Genomic DNA, 18,573 nt, shown 5'->3' with positions numbered 1-18,573 from the left:
CCAGTGCTTGGCGCATAGTAAGCGCTTAACAAATGCCATCATTATTAAAAAGCTGGGAGTTCCATAAAGACCCCAAACTGGGTCTTCTGAATGGAGTCTTTTATAGAGGCTTTGCCTAGTGGAAAAAGCACGGGCCTAGGAATCCGAGGACCTGTGTTCGCTGAGAGGCAGCGTGACTCAGTGGAAAGAGCCCGGGTTTGGAGTCAGAGGTCATGGGTTCAAATCCCGGCTCTGCCAATTGTCAGCTGTGTGACTTTGGGCAAGTCACTTCACTTCTCTGTGCCTCGGTTCCCTCATCTGTAAAATGGGGATTAAGACTGTGAGCCCCCCTTGAGACAACCTGATCACCTTGTAATCTCCCCAGCGCTTAGAACAGTGCTTTGCACATTGTAAGCACTTAATAAATGTCATCATTATTATTATTATCCTGGCTCTGCCACTTTTTGTTTATTACCATTTATTTCTAAAGCCCTTACTTTGTGCCAGGCTCTGAACTAAGCACTGGGGAAGATAAAAGCTAATCAGGTAGGACACCGTCCGGTCTAAATCCCCATTTTACAGATGAGGGAACTGAGGCATAGAAAAGTGAAGTGATTCACCCAAGGTAACACGCAATAATAATAATAATAAGGTAACTGAGGCCCAGAGAAGTTAAGTGAATTGTCCAAAGTCACACAGCTGACAATTGGCAGAGCTGGGATTTGAACCCATGACCTCTGACTCCAAAACTCGTGCTATTTCCACTGAGCCATGCTGTCACACAAGTGACACAGCCGGGATGAGAACACAGGTCCTCTGGCTCCCGGTCCTGTGCTCTTTCCACTAGGCCTGCTATATGTGACCTTGAGCAAATCATTTAACTTCACTTAAATTCCCTTTCCTCATCTGCAAAATGGGGATTCAAAACCGGTTCTTTCTCTCCGTTTCACTTCTCTGGGTCTCAGTTCCCTCACCTGTAAAATGGGGGTTAAAACTGTGAGCCCTTTGAGGGACAGGGATTGTGTCCAATCTAATTGGCTTGTAGTCACTCCAGTGCTTAGTACGGTGTCTGGCACACAGTAAGCGCTTTATAAATACTACAATTATTATTATTATTATTATTATTATTATGTGCTTAACAAATATCACAATTGTTATTATTAGGTATCTGGGGCTGCGGTTCAAATGGCCCAGGGACATTCCTGAACCCAAACCCTCATACTCCTATTCATTCATTCATATTTATTAAGCAAAGGAGTCAGAGGTCATGGGTTCAAATCCCAGCTCTGCCACTTGTCAGCTGTGTGACTTTGGGCAAGTCACTTCACTTCTCTGGGCCTCAGTTACCTCATCTGTAAAATGGGGATTAAGACTGTGAGCCCCCTGTGGGACAACCTGATCACCTTGTAACCTCGCCAGCGTTTAGAAAAGTGCTTTGCACATAGTAAGTGCTTAATAAATGCTATTATTAGTATTATTAAGCACTTACCATGTGCAGAACACTGTACTAAGTGCTTGGGAAAGTACAATACAACAATAAACAGTGACATTCCCTGCCCACCCTTTCCAGTCCCCAGGGAGTGGAGAAGCAGCATGGCCTAGTAACAGAGCCAGGGACTGGGAGTCAAAAGGTCATGGGTTCTCATCCCTGCTCCAACACTCATCTGCAGTGTGACCTCGGACAAGTCACTTCACTTCTCTGGCCTTCAGTCCCCTCATCTGTAAAATGGGGATTAAGACTGTGAGCCCCATGAGGGATAGGAACTGTGTCCAACCTAATTTGCTTGTATCCACCCCAGGGCTTAGTACAGTGCCTGGCACATAGTAAGTGCCTAACAAATATTATTATCATTATGATGCTTAGCTGACATATTCTGGTTCCCGACCGACCCTATGCTAACAAAGCATGTGCTGGGAATGGTGGAATGAAGATGCTCTATATTCCACATTTCCAGCTATATAAATCTGTTGGGCATGATAGCTATATTCTTTTATGCCAGTTTTCCCTTCCGCTGGGTTATTTAACACAGCTACGCCCTTCAAATATACGCACATCTCTCTCATTCAAAGATGCTGAACTCTATAGTGGTTTTGACCCAATGTCCCTGCCTCGTGTTTTTTTTCTTTAAAAAAAACTTTTGAAGGTAGGTTGGAAGTTTGCACGATGCTTTCTTCTATTTTGGGAAACCAGCGAGCTATAACCAAGAAGCAACATTTTGCTGAAGAGAAACCATGTTTGGTTACACTCATAAAATAATTGTTGGCCCTATCCGCTGATTGGGTCAGGCCTGGGAAATGCGTTCCATACGAATCTCTTTGGAGAAGCAGTATGGCATATTGGATACAGCAAGGGCCTGGGAATAAGAAGGTCATGGGTTCTAATCTTGGCTCCACCATGTGTCTGCTAAGTGACCTTGGACAAGTCACTGTGCTTCTCTGTGTGGCTCATTTACTTCACCTGTAAAATGGGGATTGAAACTGTGAGCCCCACATGGAGCAGGGACTTTGTCCAACCCAATTAGTCTGTATCCACTCCAGCGCTCAGTACAGTCATTCAATTCATTCAATTTATTGAGCACTTACTGTGTGCAGAGCACTGTACTAAGCGCTTGGAAAGTACTAGTTGGCAACATATAGAGATGGTCCTTACCCAACAGCGGGCTCACAGTCTAGAAGGGGGAGACAGACAACAAAACAAAACATATTAACAAAATAAAATAAATAGAATAAATATGTATAAATAAAAAAGAGTAATAAATACGTACAAACATATATACATATATACAGGTGCTGTGCGGAGGGGAAGGAGGTAAGGCTGGGGGGATGGAGAGGAGGGAGGCACATAGTAAGTGCTTAACAAAAACCATTATTATTATTATTAAGGATTTCCTGCCGGTCAGGATTATTCTCTCTCCCTTTCTCCTTCTGATCCCGTAGACTGTAAGCTCCTTGTGGTCAGAGAAACAGCGTGGCTTAGTGGAAAGAGCCCGAGCTTGAGAGTCAGAGGCTGTGGGTTCTAATCCCGGCTCTGCCACTTGTCAGCTGTGTGGACTTTGGACAAGTCACTCAACTTCTCTGTGCTTCAGTTCCCTCATCTGTAAAATGGGGATTAAGACTGTGAACCCCACATGGGACAACCTGATAACTTTGTATCTATCCCAGTGCTTAGAACAATGCTTGGAAAATAGTAAATGTTTAACAAATACCATCATTATTATTATTATTATTATTATTACGTTTACCAACTCTATTGCACTGTGCTTTTCCAAATACTTGGTACAGTGATCTCTCTCTGATCTCCCATCCTCGTGTCTCTCTCCACTTCAATCCATACTTCATGCTGCTGCCCGGATTATCTTTGTCCAGAAACGCTCTGGACATATTACTCCCCTCCTCAAAAACCTCCAATGGCTACCGATCAATCTGCGCATCAGGCAGAAACTCCTCACCCTGGGCTTCAAGGCTGTCCATCACCTCGCCCCCTCCTACCTCACCTCCCTTCTCTCCTTCTACTGCCCCAGCCCGCACCCTCCGCTCCTCCACCACTAATCTCCTCACTGTACCTCGCTCTCGCCTGTCCCGCCATCGACCCCCGGCCCACATCATCCCCCGGGCCTGGAATGCCCTCCCTCTGCCCATCCGCCAAGCTAGCTCTCTTCCTCCCTTCAAGGCCCTACTGAGAGCTCACCTCCTCCAGGAGGCCTTCCCAGACTGAGCCCCTTCTTTCCTTTCCCCCTCGTCCCCCTCTCCATCCCCCCGTCTTACCTCCTTCCCTTCCCCACAGCACCTGTATATATGTATATATGGTTGTACATATTTATTACTCTATTTATTTATTTATTTATTTTACTTGTACATTTCTATCCTACTTATTTTATTTTGTTGATATGTTTGGTTCTGTTCTCTGTCTCCCCCTTTTAGACTGTGAGCCCACTGTTGGGTAGGGACTGTCTCTATGTGATGCCAATTTGTACTTCCCAAGCGCTTAGTACAGTGCTCTGCAAATAGTAAGCGCTCAATAAATACGATTGATTGATTGATTGATCTGTACATTGTAAGCGCTACATCAGTGGATCAATTGCAGTTTTTGAACTTAATAATGTTGATGGATTCTACCTCTGCTGTATTGTACTCTCCCAAGTGCTTAGTACAGTGCTCTGCACACAGTCCTCTTCAAATGCCGTCGAGTCATTTCCAACCCCTAGCGACTCCATGGATACACCCTCTTCAGAACGTCCAATCTTCAAACATAAAGTCATTCTGGTATTGTGTACCCATAGAGTTTTCTTGGTAAAAGATCGGGAAGTGGTTTACCATTGCCTTCTTCTGCGCAGTAAAAACCTGAGTGTCTGCCATTGTCTTTGATCAATGTTTTGCTCACTCAGTCATCTGCTTTTGACTCTTTCCCTTGTCGCTGCTGCCCAGCACAGGTAAATCAATTTTGTCTGATACTTCGGCTTAAGACGTTTCCATTATAGGTAGCCCTATATGGCATGGCTCTAAGCTTCGTTGGCATATGCAAACTCTCCTGCCACAATAAGGCGTGAATTCAGTGTTTAGAACAGTGCTTTGCCCATATCAAGCACTTAATAAATGCCTTAAAAAATTCATAGGAGAGCTGCACACAGTAAGCGCTCAAAAAATACCATTGATGATGATGATGATTGATTAATCAGAGCACTAAAGGTTTTCATCAAGGTTCATCCATGTTTTCTCTCTTCCTAGTTCTCTCATTCTACACAAGTCAATCAATCTATCATATTTACTGAATGCTTACTGTTTGTAAAGCACAATGCTAAGTGTTTGAGAGAATAATAATAATTATTATTATGGTGTTTGTTAAGTGCTTACTATATGCCAAGCACTGTTCTAAGTCCTGGGGTAGATACAAGGTAATCAGGTTGTCCCACGGGGGGCTTACAGTCTCAATCCTCATTTTACAGATGAGGTAACTGAGGCACAGAGAAGTTAAGTGACTTGCCCAAGGTCACACAGCAGACAGGTGGTGGAGCCGGGATCAGAACCCACGACCTCTGACTCCCAAGCCCGGGCTCTATCCACTAGGCCATGCTACTTCCCACACTGCTTGAGTATTATTCACTGAGCTCAAAAAAATACATTCCCTGCCCACAACGATCTTACAACCTACAGGATCGGAAGGAAGATGGAGGGAGAAAGATCCTGACCCAAAGGAAGCCCCTAAGAGGGAGTCAGGGGAGCAAATAAGTTCTCCAAGGGAGTGGGTGTAGATGGAGAATGATGATGATAATAATGATGATAATATTTGTTAAGCGCTTACTATGTGCCATACACTGTTCTAAGTGCTGGGATATATAAAAGTTATCTTCTAGACTGTGAGCTCATTGTTGGGTAGGGACCGTCTCTATATATTGCCGATTTGTACTTCCCAAGGGCTTAGTCCAGTGCTCTGCACACAGTAAGCGCTCAATAAATACGATTGAATGAATGAATGAATGCTGGGATAGATACAAGGTTATCTTCTAGACTGTGAGACCATTGTTGGGTAGGGATTGTCTCTATCTGTTACCGAATTTTACTTTCCAAGTGCTTAGCACAATGCTCTGCACACAGTAAACGCTCAATAAATACAAGTGAATGAATCAGTTTGCCCCACATGGGGCTCACAGTCTTAATCCCCATTTTCCAGATGAGGTAACTGAGGCCCAGAGAAGTGAAGTGACTTGCCCAAAGTCACACAGCTGACAAGTGGCAGAGGCGGGATAGAACCCATGACCTCTGACTCCCAAGCCCGGTCTCTTTCCACTGAGCCACGCTGCTTCTCGAATAGAAGAGGACCCAGAACTGAGCCTTGAGGGCCCCCCCCCCACCCCATGTTAGAAGGTGGGAGTCTGCAAATGAGATTAAATCCACAGAACCTTACTGGAATCCATTGGGGTCAGGAGTTCTCAGTCTATTCCCATTTGGAACACTTAAGGGGGGCATTGAAAGACCCCAAAGATGACCTCTGCCTCTCTAAGGGAAGTCAAAATGTGTGCGCCTTCTTCCAAGCACCACCTCCCATCCTCCCCAAACCCTTACTAATATCAGATACTGATCCTGCCACGATATCTTCCAGTTCCTAGGTCACACGTCCCTGGGCCCCGCTATGTGAAAATACCGGGGTCTCTGGCCCTTCTTTCCCTACTGGGACTTTGCATTCTAGCCTTCATTTGCAAGTGGTGTTTTCTCAAGTCCGATATTCACATCTGATCTTTCCTATAAAGAGAGGATGGAAAAGGAAAACAGCGAAAAACTTCTGCCTTTTCACAGTCATCAACATTTAATTTCCCTTTCTGTCTCTGGGGCAGAAGGGAAGACAGACAGAGAGCGACTGAGAGATAGAAATACAGAGAGAGAGAGACAGAGAGAGAGAGAAAGTATATGAGAGAAAAGAGCTGATGGTAACATCTTCCCTGGATTTCCTTTTGGTCTTCTATAATAACTGAAAGATGCTTATTGATTACCTATTTTGTCTCATGTTGGTGAATGATAATAGTAATTATTGTACTTGTTAAGCTCTTACTATATGTCAAGCACTGTCCTAAGCACTGGGGTAGATACAAGTTGATCAGGTTGGACACAATCTCTGTCCCGCGTGGGGCTCACCCTCTAAGTAGGAGGGAGAAGAAGTATTCAATCACTTTACAATTGAGGAAACTGATGGACAGAGAAGTTAAGTGACTCTCCTAAGGTCACCTGTAAGCTCCCCTCTAGACTGTGCCCTCGTTGTGGGCAGGGATTGTGTCTGTCATATTATTGTGTTGTACTCTCCCAAGCTCTTAGTACAGTGCTCTGTACATAGTAAGTGTTCAATAAATATGATTGATTGAGGCAATTGATTGAATTAGAACTCAGGTCCTCTGATTCTCAGGCCGCTGTTCTTCCCACTAGGCCAAGCTGCTTCTCCTTCCACAAATTACCTCTCCTTCCCGGTTTTAGCTTTCCCACCCTTTAGCCCTACACCATCTGGATATTTCTTTTGACTCTCCTTGAGCGATGCGGTCTAATTCCTCATCTTTGTGATTTTCCCAGTCACCTTTCAGGTTTAGCCATCCTGGCCCCTCGCTAGCCAGTCTGTCTTACTGGCCTGCAGAAATCCTCATTAGCAGAGGACATCCAGCTCTCTGCTTTCTGCATCTAATATTGATCATGGTAAGGATTTTTCTGCCCTCCTTTCCTGAAGCTCACTCCTGCAATTAGCTCCCCCACACCTCTCAAAGTAGTTCAAACTCCTTTGTGTTTCCAGCTTCCTTTCCACGGTGCCCTTCCGACTCGGGCCGAAAGCTAAATAAAATCTCCCTGCTATCTTTCCTCTCTTCCTTCTCTGAGGAACTCAGATCTGAAATCTGTAAACTGCAGAGAGTTTACACAACAGTACAGATTTGTTTAGGGAATTAAGACCTCACAGAGAGGGGTGGGGAATGCACTGGCGAAAACTTCAGTGGGGCTAATGTTGAGAAAAAGAAGATTTGCCACTCAGAATCTTGAACCCCGGTGCCCCATTTGCACCCAATGGGCCAAAATGGACTGGAAGCAGGTAAATGGAGTTTGGAAGGATTAATGCGTGCCTTGGCAGCTGGGAGAGAGGTGCAAAAATGGCTTTATAAGCACAAGGCATGGCAGAAGCTTTTTTCATTTGTTCATTCAATCATATTTACTGAGCACTTACTGTGTGCAGAGCACTGTACTAAGCATTTGGGAGAGAACAATACAACAAGAAACAGACACAATCCCTGCCCACAAAGGGCTTACACCCACAGCAGGACAGAAGGTTAATTACTGCGTGACAATTGGATCCTTGCCCACCCGTAAAAGCAAGTTTAATAGTCTTGGGACAAAAAAAGCAGCAAAATTTTGGATGGATTTCATCTGTCCCAGATGTAATTAAGTTTCCCATTTTTCCCCGGAACAATTCCTTTCTGCGCATCGGCCTGGCCCCAAAAAAGATTACATTACGCCCGAGGAGAATCCACTACAACAGACATGGGGTTTCAGATGCGACTCATTTGCCGTTTATTGGGACAGAAACCAGAACCTGTGGAACAAAGCCCCAAACTAGCTGAGATGTTGGTGTTCTCATGTTCTTATTCTACATCCAGTATAATACCGTGGCTTAGTGGAAAGAGCCTGGGCTTGGGAGTCAGAAGTCGTGGGTTCTAATCCCGGCTCCGCCACTTAGTTGTGTGCCTTTGGGGAAGTCACTTCACTTCTCTTTGCCTCAGTTACCTCATCTGTATAATGGGGATTAAAACTGCGAGCCCCACGTGGGACAACCTGATGACCTTGTATCTACCCCAGTGCTTAGAACAGTGCTTGGCACATAGTAAGTGCTTAACAAATACCATTATTATTATGACAGTCCTGACCCTCCAGCCAGCCAAATATCAATGCCTGACTCCATCTGGATGTCTGTCTTGGCTATTTCTAGGTTCGATTCCGCTTCCAATTCGTGTTTGGCCCCTCCGCTTGAGGATCTGGACCCGATCCGATGGATTCAGGCACCTGGAGGAAAGCAAATACCAGCTGTCCCTACTCTTCTGCCACTCTCTGACAATCCCCTCTCTTCCTCTGAATGTTAGCAGCCTTTACGTCTCTCCTCCAGCACAAGGAACCACATTTGCATCCATCCTGAGAGAACTATTAACTCACAAATATCCCTGTCAAATTACTTTGCAGCTCATAAGATACCCATAAAACCCTCTTCAATCCCCGAGGAAATGGAAAGTGTAGAATGACTAAAGAATCGAGGCGAGAATTCACCTGTCTACAGGCTGAGACTTTCAGCCAATCGCTGCTCCGTCTCCTGAGGCCATTACTCAGCCTCGATGAGAGAGGCGAACAAACAGACAATATATCAGCCCGCTCTAGGTTTTAATAAAACGACAGGGTTTGCGCGGGGGGGATTTGACCGGGATGCCGTGATGGCCCATCAGTCTCAGAGAGTTCAGATTCATTTCCTCACGGGGGAGAAAGGGCAGCATTGCAGGATTTCAGATCGATCTGCCCATCGGATCACTCTGCTCCTATAAGAATAATAATAATAATGGCATTTGTTCAGCACTTACTATGTGCAAAGCACTGTTCTAAGCGCTGGGGAGGGGAAACGAGGTAATGAGGTTGTCCCATGTGGGGGTCACAGTCTTCACCCCCATTTTACAGATGAGGGAACTGAGGCTCAGAGAAGTTAAGTGACCTACCCAAGGTCACACGGCAGACATGTGGCAGAGTCGGGATTCGAACCTATGATCTCTGACTCCAAAGCCCGTGCTCTTTCCACTGAGTCACGCTGCTTTCACCTTATTGGACCCATCCTGGGTGCTGGACAAATGCGAGGAAGATTCATTCATTTATTCAGTCGTATTTATTGAGCGCTTACTGGGTGCAGAGCACTCTACTAAGCGCTTGGGAAGTACAAGTTGGCAACATCTAGAGATGGTCCCTACCCAACAACGGGCTCACAGTCTAGAAGGGGGAGACAGACAACAAAACACAACATGCGGACGGGTGTCGAGTCGTCAGAACAAGTAGAATTAAAGCTAAATGTACATCATTCACAAAATGAATAGAATAGTAAATACGTACAAGTAAAACAGAGTAATAAAGCACTGTACTAAGCGCTTGGAAAGTACAATTTGGCAACGTATAGGGACGGTCCCTACCCAACAACGGGCTCGCAGTCTAGAAGGGGGAGACAGACAACAAAATGAAACAAGTAGACGGGTGTCAATACCATCAAGGCACTTCCCCCCCCTCGACCCCCCAACCCCACAAACACACGTCTACCTCCACTCATCATCATCATCATCATCAATCGTATTTATTGAGCGCTTACTGTGTGCAGAGCACCGTACTAAGCGCTTGGGAAGTACAAGTAGGCAACATATAGAGACAGTCCCTACCCAACAGTGGGCTCACAGTCTAAAAGGGGGAGACAGAGAACAAAACCAAGCATACTAACAAAATAAAATAAATAGAATAGATATGTATAAGTAAAATAGAGTAATAAATATGTACAAACATATATACATATATACAGGTATATATGTCTGCTCATGTTCGCAGTGCTTCTTTCGTTTGGATGAACAGGTCAGAGAATAAATTCAGCACATCAGTTCAAGCAAGCAAGCAAGCAAGAAATCGGGGGTATTGGCTAGGCGTCCCCAGAGCGTAGAGCACTGTGTTAAGAGCTTGAGAGAGAACAGTGGAGCCAACATCCACACTCCTTACACTCTTTCCAGTCTCTTCCTCCTAACGGTAAATCATCCCATTTGCCAACTTGTACTTCCCAAGCGCTTAGTACAGTGCTCTGCACTCAGTAAGTGCTCAATAAATATGATTGAATGAATGAATGAATCCCATTTGACTGAAGATCAGACTATAAGCCTCCTGAGGGCAGGAATCTTTTACTTCTGGTGGATTTTCATAAGCACTCTGTACAGTACTCTGCACACAGTAGGTGCTCAATAAATATCGAGATGATTTAGCAGGCACAAGCATTGACTGCTCCTGAAGACCTCACTATCTAAAGTGAGGGGAGAGAGCCACGACCCATAGAAAAGAAAGTTACTGAAAGCACCCCCTCAAGAAGCAGCGCAGTGGAAAGAGCACGGGCTTCGGAGTCAGAGGTCATGGGTTCGAATCCCGGCTCTGCCACATGTCTGCTGTGTGACCTTGGGCAAATCACTTAACTTCTCTGAGCCTCAGTTACCTCATCTGTAAAATGGGGATTAAGAATGTGAGCCCCACGTGGGACAACCTGATCACCTTGTATCCCCCCCAGCACTTAGAACAGTGCTTTGCACATAGAAAGCACTTAATAAATGCCATCATCATATATTTATATATGTTTGTGCGTATTTATTACTCCATTTATTTATTTATTTTATTTGTACAGATTTATTCTATTAATTTTATTTTGTTAATATGTTTTGTTCTGTTCTCTGTCTCCCCCTTCTAGACTGTGAGGCCACTGTTGGGTAGGGACCATCTCTGTATGTTGCCAACTTGTACTTCCCAAGCGCTTCGTACAGTGCTCTGCACACAGTAAGCTCTCAATAAATACAATTGAATGAATGAATATTATTATTATTACATAACGATAACCAGTAAAAACCTCTGGAAATGTCTCAGTTCAGACAGGACAACAGTCTCTCAAAGGCCAACTATCCGTGGTTGGCCTGAAGATTCAGCCTGGTCTCGTGGATAGAGCTTGGGCCTGGGTGTCGGAAGGGCTGGGTTCTAATCCTACCTCTGCTGTGTGACCTTGAGGAAGTCACTTCCCTTCTCTGTGCCTCAGTTACCTCATCAGTACAATGGGGATGAAGATTGTGAGCCTGATGTGGGACGGGGACTGTGTCCAACCCAATTACCCTGCAACTACCCCAGCACTTAGTTCAATGGCTGGCATATAGTAAGTGCTTAACAAATATTATTATTATTATTATTATTATTATTCCTATTGACCCATGCAGATGTAAAACTCCCACGTTCAGCTGCCTGCCTCTCTTCCTTTGTCTGTGGAACACAGTTTCCTCCTCTCCTGGCTGGTGGTAGGAGGACGCTGAATGTTGAACAGGGGCGTCATGCAAAACCTATGTCACCAAGGGCCAACTTTGTCCTGACAACATAGCTGGACTACTAAAACTACCTTAAAGGGAAGCAGCATGGCTCAGTGGAAAGAGCCTGGGCTTTGGAGTCAGAGGTCATGGGTTCAAATCCCAGCTCCGCCAATTGTCAGCTGTGTGACTCTGGGCAAGTCACTTCACTTCTCTGGGCCTCAGTTACCTCATCTGGAAAATGGGAATTAAGACGGGACAACCTGATCACCTTGTAACCTCCCCAGTGCTTAGAACAGTGCTTTGCACATAGGAAGCACTTAATAAATGCCATTATTATTATTAGTACCTTAATGGCAAAGAGGAGGCACAGAGGGGTGGGAAGCAGATGAGCTGGAAATTGTTTTAGGGCCTTTTAATCATTCCAAAGTATGATACGAACTGATGGGTGGGGGGCAGGAGGGGAAACTCTTGAAGGTAGGCATGGCCCCCACTGGGCTGGAGGCTCTGACATATAATAATAATAATGATGGGATTTATTAAGCACTTACTATGTGCAAAGCACTGTTCTAAGCACTGGGGACTTTACAAGGTGATCAGGTTGTCCCACGGGGGGCTCACAGTCTAAATCCCCATTTTCCAGATGAGGTAACTGAGGCCCAGAGAAGTTAAGTGACTTGCCCAAAGTCACAAAGCTGACAAGTGGCGGAGCCGGGATTTGAACCGATGACCTCTCACTCCAAAGCCCAGGCTCTTTCCACTGAGCCACGCTGCTTCTCACACTTCATCTATCATTCCTCACTGCCGGGAGCCACGACGGAGGAGATTTCCAGACCACAAGAGAATTAGTGCATCATAACTAGGTTATCAGGCCACAGGGAAGGTTACTGTCGTGATATCGATAGACCTGGGAATCAGAAGGATCTGGGTTCTAATAGCGGCTCCACCACTTGTCTGCTCTGTGACCTTGGGCAAGTCACTTCACTTCTCTGGGCCTCACTCAGTTCCCCATCTGTAAAATGGGGGGTTAAGACCGGTAATCCCTATGTGAGACGGAGACTATGTCCAAACTGATTATCTATTTGCCCCGTGCTTAGAACAGTTCCTGGCACAGTCATTCAATCATATTTATTAAGCGCTTACTGTGTGAAAAGCACTGTACTAAACGCTTGAGCACTGTACAAAGTGCTTGGCACATTGGAAGCGCTTTGCAAACACTATTATAATTGTTATTAATAATAATAATTATTATTATTTCAAACACAGCCAAAGCAAGTTTTCCCAAGAGCCAAACAAGTGTTTCTCATCAGAGCAGTGAGCCCAGGCTGAAGAGTCAGGGCTAGACAGTCCTACACTAAGCCTAGGTGTCAACATCAAATGGGAAAACAACTCCATCAACAACACAGCTTCTCCAGGTGGAAAAACTGAGAGCAGAATTGGATGATAGCATGGTAATCAAGCAGTTACCACACTTTAATCTCTGATTATCACTGAAACACCAACCGGTTTCCTCCCTTAGCAAATTAAGGTTCCCATCTCCAGTAGCTAAAGTAGCCAAAGTCCCTAATTCCCCACCTCTTCCTTCTGGGCAGTCTTTGCTTCCCACCTAAAATGGAAAACTCCCCTCTGTTGACATTACCGCCTCAGCAAGTTCCTAGCTTTCAACTCCAACAGGGAGTTTCCGAAGAAAAATTCCACACTTGGATAAAAGGCTCCATCTGTATAAATCCAGAGTGAAAGCACGATAGCCTCTCCTAGCCTTTACAACCCTGCAGGACCCTAATTCTCCCACACATTCTCCTAGTACTGCTGGATGAATGGCTTTGTGGATAGAGCCTGGGCCTGGAAGAAGGAGCTGGGTTCTAATCCCACTCCGCCATTTGTCTGCTCCGTGACCTTGGGCAAGTCACATCACTTCTCTATATAAAATGGGGATTGACGCGGATGGGATTGAGACTGTGAACCCCACGTGGGACAGGGACTGTGTCCAACCCAATTTGTTTGTATCCACCCCAGTGCTTAGTAGAGTGCGTACTTGTACTTCTCAAGCGCTTAGTACAGTGCTCTGCACACAGTAAGTGCTCAATAAATACGATTGAATGAATGAATGAATAGTAAGCACTTAATAAATACCATCATTATTATTAAGGCAACCCTCCAACTATCAGTGGTACTTATTGAGCGCTCACTATGTACACAACACTGTGTGGCTCAGTGAAAAGAGCCCGGGCTTTGGAGTCAGAGGTCACGGGTTCAAATCACAGCTCCGCCAATTGTCAGCTGGGTGACTTAGGGCAAGTCACTTAACTTCTCTGGGCCTCAGTTCCCTCATCTGTAAAATGGGGATGAAGACTGTGAGCCCCACATGGGACAACCTGATCACCTTGTATCCCCCCAGTGCTTAGAACAGTGTTTTGCACATAGTAAGCACTTAACAAATGCTATTACTATCATTATTACTAAGTGCTTGAGAGAATACAACAGAGTTGGTAGACAAGTTCCTGTCCCACAAGGAGTTTACTTTCTAGAGAGGGAGATGGTCATATGAATAAATAAATTGCAGGTATATACATAATGCTGTGGGGCTGAGGGTGGGGTGAATATTAGTTACTGGATCACCACTTCTCTTAGGCCAGGAAACCTGGATTATAAACAGAATAACTGTTTATGTGTTGCCAACACATGTGTTGCCAACTTGTACTTCCCAAGCGCTTAGTACAGTGCTCTGCACACAGTAAGCACTCAATAAATACAATTGATTGAATGATTGACAACTGCCTTCTTAAGCAGCTCCAGAAACATCAATTTTTCTTTAATGGTACGTGTTAAGTGTTTACTATGTGGCGGGCACTATACTAAGCACTGGGATAGATACAAGATAATCAGGTTGGACACAGTTCCTGTCCCATATGGAGCTCACAGTCTCAATCCCCATTTTACAGATGAGGGAACTGAGGCCCAGAGAAGTGAAGCGACTTGCCCAAGGTCACACAGCAGACAAGCAGTGGAACCGGGATTAGAACCTAGTGTCCTTTTGACTCTCAGGCTTGGGGCCCTTTCCACTTAGGCTATGCTGCTTTCTACAGGCTAGACTCAGTGTCAAATGAAAAGACAAAATCACGAGCAATGGAGCTCTGGAATTCATTCATTCGTTCCATCGTTTTTATTGAGCACTTACTGTGTGCAGAGCACTGTAGGTAGTCAGGCTCCCAACAACCTAGCAGCTTGGCTCAGTGGAAAGAGCCCAGACTTGGGAGTCAGAAGGCATGGGTTCTAATCCTGGCTCCTCCATTTGTCAGCTGTGTGACTTTGGGCGAGTCACTTAACTTCTCTGGGCCTCATCTGTAAAATGGGGATGAAGAATGTGAGCCCCAGGTGGGACAACCTGATCACCTTGTATCCCCCCCAGTGCTTAGAACAGTGCTTTGCACATAGAAAGCGCTTAACAAATGCCATTATTATTATTATTATTATGTTTGCCTTAACACAGCTGCAGTGGGTGGAATATATAAAGAGAATGAGCGACAGCGGGATACTCAAACAGCTGCTGAATAGAGAGATGAAACTGGGAAATCGAGAGCAAGCGCGTGGCAAAGGAGGCTTTTTAAGACCAGGGTAGAGCATAGTCTTAGACAATGCTGCATTTCAGCTGAAAACTGAGAATCAGAGGCTTAGGGCAGACAAGCTTAATGCACTAAGATCATGAAGGGAGTGGTTCTCTTTGAGCAAAAGCTTCTTGTGGAAAGCGACACATTGGCTCAGGAGAAAACAGCACCAAGCGCTACAAATATTACCCACCACGACACACGGTATAACCTTTTTGTGTGAAAAATGTGGAGCCCGCATTGGCCTTTTTAGTTGAAAACTAAACCGTAAGCTCCTTGAGGACAGGATTTATTGCTACCAAGTTAATCGTACAATCCCACGTGCTTAGTATAGTGCTCCTTATCGTCTATAAATTTCACGTGGGCAGGGAATGCACCTGTTTATTGTTATACTGCACTCGTCCAGATGCTTGGTACAGCATTCTGCACATCATCATCATCAATCGTATTTATTGAGTGCTTACTGTGTGCACAGCACTGTACTAAGCACTCGGGACGTACAAGTTGGCAACATATGGAGACAGTCCCTACCCAACAGTGGGCTCACAGTCTAAAAGGGGGAGTAAGTAAGTAAGTAAGGGAGTAAGTAAGTAAGTAAGCACTCAGTAAATACGATTGAAGGAATGAATATTCTGCACACAGTAAGTGTTCAATAAATACTATTGATCGATTTAGTATATAAACTCACTTATGGTGAACTTCACCTTCATGCTGCCTTATTTGACTATGAAGGGCAACTATATTTGTGTGTGTGTGTGTAAATATTTTTCTGGAGGGTCACAAACACCAAATGTGCTATCCTCTCTCTCCAGTTATCGTCACGTTTCTACCACTTCCCTGGAGTGAGGATGAAATGAGTTTTGGCCTCTGATTTGAGCCAGAAAATGAAGAGTGACTTAGGAATATGGTTATCAGTTGCTTACGGTTTTATGTCCCGAGGAGACATACTAAGGATTACAGTATGGTAGAGTGTAAGTTCCATGTGGACAGGAAACGTGTCCACCAACTGTGTTAGAATGACCTCTCCCACACGCTCAGTTCAGTGCTCTGCACACAGTAAGTGCTCAATAAATACGATCGATCGATTGAATTTGCAGCTGGCATCCCTGAAATCAAGAGGCTGAAATCTGGGATCCCCTAGAGTCTCAGATTCTCCTGCAACTTAATCGGGTGAGACTTTTCTTCTCCACCCCACTGAAAAATAAGTTTCAGTGGGTTTTGCTGAGCTGAAAGTATTCCATTAGCACTCTGCCTCAAGAGGTACTCCTGGTGCTACCATTCAATTGACTTTATTCAGTGAATACGTACACAAGATGATATGCATTTTGCTCCAAAGCAACTATTTTGCTTATTAGACATTTTGCAGTGAGAACCTTATGTAATCTAATCAGTGGCTTCCAGAAACACACAATGTCCCAATTTGAAAGTGTTTGTTCTAGCTGAATCAGGGGTATCGAGGAAGCTTCCATGACGTGAACTCTGGAGGAAATAGCGTGAGATCAGAGTTTAGAGCCATGCCCGGTGGGGGTAATTTACCATCCTGAGCACTGACTCCTCCTCCTCCTCTTCCTCTTCATCGTCATCAATCGTATTTATTGAGCGGGGTGGGCAGAGATTGGCACACGCCTGGGGGGTTACCCTGAGGTCACCCCTGCCCGATCTTGTAGATTGCCAGACTAGGAGTCCCTTCATGGGTCAGCCCGGCCTCGGTGAGTTTCCATGATGAGCCTCCAAGGCTGGGCTGACGGATCCGTTGACAGTCATCATCATCATCAGTGGTATTTATTGAACACTTACTATGTGCAGAGCACTGTACTAAGCACTTAGAAGAGGGGGAAGAAATGGCGGGAGGAATCTCGAAGTGGCATTAAATCCAGGGGAGCAAACTCAGGGAAGAAGAACTTCCTGATGCTGATAAAATGCTGTGATGCACTTTCATCCCACTCCTTAGGCACCTCTTAGGCTCTCAGGTAATAATAATGACTGTGATATTTGTTAAGTGCTTAGTATGGGCCATGCACTGTACTAAGCGCTGGGGTGGATATAGGCAAATCGAGTTGGACACAGTCCATGTCTTACATGAGGCTCACAGTCTCAATCTCCATTTTGCAGATTAAGTAACTGAGGGCCAGAGAAGAGAAGTGACTTCCCCAAGGTCACACAGCAGACAAGTGACGGAGTCAGGATTAGCACCCATGACCTTCTGATTCCCAGGCCCGGGCTCTATTCATTCATTCATTCAATCGTATTTATTGAGCGCTTACTGTGTGCAGAGCACTGTACTAAGCGCTTGGGAAGTACAAGTTGGCACCATATAGAGACAGTCCCTACCCAACAATGGGCTCACAGTCTAGAAGGGGGAGACAGACAACAAAACAAAATATATTAACAAAATAAAATAAATAGAATAGTAAATATGTACAAGTAAAATAGAGTAATAAATCTGTACAAACAGATATACAGGTTCTGTGGGGAGGGGAAGGAGGTAAGGCGGGAGGATGGGGAGGGGGGCGAGGGGGAGAGGAAGGAGGGGGGTCAGTCTGGGAAGGCCTCCTGGAGGAGGTGAGCTCTCAGTAGGACCTTGAAGGGAGGAAGAGAGCTAGCTTGGCAGATGTGGGGAGGGAGGGCATTCCGGGCCAGGGGGAAGACGTGGGCCGGGGGTCGACGGAGGGACAGGTGAGAATGAGGTACAGTGAGGAGATTAGCGGCAGAGGAGCGGAGGGTGCGGGCTGGGCTATAGAAGGAAAGAAGGGAGGTGAGGTAGGAGGGGCTGAGGTGATGGACAGCCTTGAAGCCGAGAGTGAGGAGTTTTTGCCTGATGCGTAGGTTGATTGGTAGCCACTGGAGATTTTTGAGGAGGGGAGTAACATGCCCAGAGCATTTCTGCACAAAGATGATCTGGGCAGCAGCGTGAAGTATAGATTGAAGTGGGGAGAGACAGGAGGATGGGAGATCAGAGAGGAGGCCGATACAGTAATCTAGTCAAGATAGGATGAGAGATTGAATGAGCAGGTAGCAGTTTGGATAGAGAGGAAAGGGCGGATCTTCGCGATGTTGCGGAGGTGAGACCAGCAGGTTTTGGTGATGGATTGGATGTGAAGGGCGAACAAGAGAGCGGAGTCGAGGATGACACCACAGTTGCGGGTTTGTGAGATGGGAAGGATGGTAGTACCATCAACAGTGATGGGAAAGTCAGGGAGAGGGCAGGGTTTGGGAGGGAAGATAAGGAGTTCAATCTTGGACATACTGAGTTTTAGATGGCGGGCAGACATCCAGATGGAGATGTCTTGAAGGCAGGAGGAGACGCGAGCCTGAAGGGAGGGAGATTATGCCATGCTGCAAGTACACAGCCATACTTTATTTCTATTAACGTCTGTCTCCCCCTCTAGACTGTATGCTCCCTGTGCACAGGG

The 18,573-nt window shown here is 45.5% G+C and overlaps 1 protein-coding gene across 1 annotated transcript in view; it reads right to left on the bottom strand.

The window, feature by feature from the left end:
- SH3RF3 (SH3 domain containing ring finger 3) overlaps positions 1 to 18,573 on the bottom strand; it is a 397,785-nt gene that overhangs the window by 313,770 nt on the left and 65,442 nt on the right. The window lies entirely within an intron of this gene.

The sequence above is a fragment of the Tachyglossus aculeatus genome, chromosome 2 (assembly GCF_015852505.1).
Source record: "Tachyglossus aculeatus isolate mTacAcu1 chromosome 2, mTacAcu1.pri, whole genome shotgun sequence".
Lineage (NCBI taxonomy): Eukaryota > Metazoa > Chordata > Mammalia > Monotremata > Tachyglossidae > Tachyglossus > Tachyglossus aculeatus.
The sequence above is the reverse complement of the archived record's forward strand: the minus strand, read 5'-3'. Positions and strand labels throughout refer to the sequence as shown.